The 3,544-nt window shown below is 47.8% G+C and overlaps 1 pseudogene; it reads right to left on the bottom strand.

Moving 5' to 3' along the window:
• Positions 1-1,916: 1,916 nt before the first annotated feature.
• LOC102738425 (NADH dehydrogenase [ubiquinone] 1 beta subcomplex subunit 9 pseudogene) lies at positions 1,917-2,526 on the bottom strand (annotated as a pseudogene).
• Positions 2,527-3,544: the final 1,018 nt, after the last annotated feature.

Below are 3,544 nucleotides of genomic sequence, written 5' to 3'. Positions count from 1 at the left end.
TCCCGGGACTCCGGGATCATGACCTGAGCCGAAGGCAGACGCTTAACGACTGAGCCACCCAGGCGCCCTGTCTGAAGCTTTAAATGTATGTTCTGCTAACTCATTTGAGAACTATTTTTGGGGTTTTCTTTAAAGTAAGCTCTATGCCCAGCATGGGGCTTGAACTCACCACCCCGAGATGGAGCATCTCCTGCTCTACCAGCAGAACCAGCCAGGTGCCCCCAACAACATATCACTGTTTATACCCAACGTTCATCCCATTATAGGGAAGCTAAATCATAGATACTTGCATTCAGCATATGTTAGACTGACCCTTAACACATTATATTGCAAATTTTTTTCTAGTTGTGTTTTTGTTTTTCCACTAGACTGTGAGCGATCTGAGGGCAGCCTCTTGTTCTTTCCTCTGCAAGGTTCTGGCACCTAATGCAGACCTTGGCTTTCTTTCTTTCTTTCTTTCTTTTTTTTTAAACCTATCTAAGATTTATTGAGTCAAACTGAAAGCACAGTTTGAGGTGGTGACCATTTATATCCAGAACGTTCTATTACTCACATCAGCCTGCCCAGCACTGAGGTTGGTGTTTTTATTATCACCTCTTTCACCCTCCCGGTTTGCAAAAAAGGATCTGAGTTCCAGAGAGTGCCTTGCTCAAGGTCGTAGAAGTCAGCGTTGAAGCCTCTAGTGGAACCTAGGTCTCCTGACACCCAGTGATGCACTTTAAATATTAATTAATTAATTAATTAAAATAGATTGATTTTTATTTTTTATCGTTTTATGTAACTTTTAAGAAAAATGTAATTGACGCACAATGTTGCATTAGTTTCCGGTGTAACAAGTATAGCGATGCTGCAGGTCTACGCGTTGGGCTGTGCTGTGGCCACGAGAGCAGCTGCCACCTGTGCCCACACAACGTTACTAAGTAGCACTGACTGTGTTCCCTGTGCTGTACCTTTCAGTCCCCGCCGTGACTTATTCCATAAGGGGAAGCCTGTATCTCCCACTCCCCTTCACCCATTTTGCCTATCCCCCCAGGGATGCATTTCCCCCCCCCAGATTTTACTTATTGGAGAGAGAGAGCTGGAGGGAGGGACCAAGGGAGAGGGAGAGAGAGAATCCCAAGCAGACTCCCCCCCCTCCCAGCATGGAGCCCCACGTGGGACTCAACCTCATGACCCTGAGCTCATGACCTGAGCTGAAATCTAGAGTCGGAGACTTAATCCACTGAGCCACCCAGGCGCCCTCTCCAGGGATGCACTTTTAAAAATGTAAGCGTGGTTTAAAAAATGATCATCTTAGCCATTTTCAAGAATATAGCTCAGTAGTGTTAAAAATATTCACACCGGTGTGCAACAGCTCTTCAGAACTTTTTTCTTTTTCTTTTTTCCCCAGAACTTTTTAATCTTGCAAAACTGGAACTCTGTATCTGTTAAACAACAACCCCCCATATTCCCCTCGGCCCCCAGCCCCAGGCAACCACCATTCCACTTTCCTAGATTCCTGATGTGAATGGAATCATACAGTATACGTGCGGTTTGGTTTGGTTTTGTTTTTGTTTTGCGATTGGCTTATTTCACTTAGCATAATGTCCTCAAGGTTCATCTGTGTTGTAACCTGTGTCAGAATTTCCTTCATTTTTAAAGCTGAATAATATTCCATTGTGATGTATATATCGCATTGTGTTTATCCATTCATCGCTCAATAGACACTTGGGTTGCTTTCCCCTTTTGGCTATGGTGAATAATGCTGCCATGAATGAACGTGGGTGTGCACATATCTCTTTCAATTCTTTTGGGTATATGCCCAAAAGTGGGATTCCAGTAACGGATTTTTAGTTATTTAATTAACTAATTAAGTAATTAATTAATCCTTCCCAAGCTGAGTGATTTTTATTCGTTGTGTCTCTGATTTCCCTTGCCAGCGTGGCTGACTGCTGAGGTGTCCTCCCCTCTGTGCACATGGCCCGGGGCCCAGTGTGCCCCCGCAGGTGCGGCAAATCCCCTTCCCTCCGGGCGGGGGCGGGGCGGGGGGGCGCACAGCCGCAGGGTTGGGACCCCCGAGCGCCGTTTCCTCCTGAGGCCGCCTCACCTCCCGCTCCCAGCTTTCCCTCCGCAGCTTCTTCCACTGCCCTCTCTCGGCAGAATAGTCGGGACACCGCGCCTTCTCCGAGGGCTGCCGGTCGCCTAAGCACCGCTCAGGAACCTCGTAACACTCGCTCTCTCCGAGGAGGTCCCTCCTGGAGACTCGGGGAAGGTGTGTGGCTGAGGATGCCGACTGCGCCAGAATTCTTCCTCCGCCTCCTCAGCACTTGGGTGGCCTTCACCGTATCCTTTTCATTCTTCTGTTCTTCACGCCGGGCTCTCCTCGAACAAGCCAAGTCCCGGTATTTGTCCCTGTGGACACAATCCGACTCCAGGTGGCTCATACAGCGGCAGCACCTTCTGCTGGTGGGTCAGGTAGCGACCTGGGTGCAGAGGGCCGTGACCGCCTGCCTCCTCCAGCGGCCGCGGGGGCTCCCAGTAATGCATTTTATTTTTAAAAAATTCTCCACCCGGGGCGCCTGGGTGGCTCAGTCGTTAAGCGGCTGCCTTCGGCTCAGGTCATGATCCCGGGGTCCTGGGATCGAGCCCCGCATCGGGCTCCCTGCTCCGCGGGAAGCCTGCTTCTCCCTCCCCCACTCCCCCTGCTTGTGTTCCCTCTCTCGCTGTGTCTCTCTCTGTCAAATAAATAAATAAAATGTTTAAAAAAAAAAAAAATTCTCCACCCAAAAATGATTTGAGGACACTGCCCTACTACCTTCATAAGTATTACCAAAAAAAAAAAAAAAAAAAAAGTTCTGACTCTTAAATGAATGAAGGAAGGAAGGAAGGAACGAATGGAGGAGCCAGAATGGAAAAGGGGAGCCAATAGATTAACCTAAGTCTTTGATGGAATAAATTAAAGCTTTTATCCTTACCCTCCGGAAGTAGCTGCAACTAACTAACCTAAGATCCATCAGAGATGGACTGGAGTGGCCAAAGGTTGTTTCATATGTAAAGAGTAAACTCTTTACATATGAAAGGGTCACAAAGGAGGGATATGATACTCATAATACTTGGTCCATATGGGAGCGGGTGCACAAATTCAGATATTCTGGGCCTGTCACTCCCTCTTCATGAAGGATGGAGGCAGACTGGGGACTGTGGTAGAATAGGCTGGTCATAAGTCAGTACTCAGCCCCTGACAATTTGCCAGATCTTCTGATTATACAAGATAAGATGGAGGGGCGACTGGGTGGAAATCTGGATTTTTATGTAAAATGTTGTGATATTTATTTATTTTTAAAGATTTTATTTATTTGAGAGAGAGAGAGAGCAAGAGCATGTGGGGTGGGCGGGTAGCAAAGAGAGAGGGACAAACAGACTCCCCGCAGAGCAGGGAGCCCCACGCAGGGCTCATCCCAGGACCCTGAGATCATGACCTGAGCCGAAGGCAGACGCCCAACCAACTGAGCCACCCAGGTGCCCCAAATGTTGTGATTTTTAAAAACTGGCATTTACATTTTCA

This window comes from Leptonychotes weddellii, unplaced genomic scaffold (assembly GCF_054177405.1).
Source record: "Leptonychotes weddellii isolate Sample4059 unplaced genomic scaffold, ASM5417740v2 HiC_scaffold_4739, whole genome shotgun sequence".
In the NCBI taxonomy this organism is placed as follows: Eukaryota; Metazoa; Chordata; class Mammalia; order Carnivora; family Phocidae; genus Leptonychotes; species Leptonychotes weddellii.
Note: the sequence above shows the minus strand (reverse complement) of the source record. Positions and strands in the feature narration are given on the sequence as shown.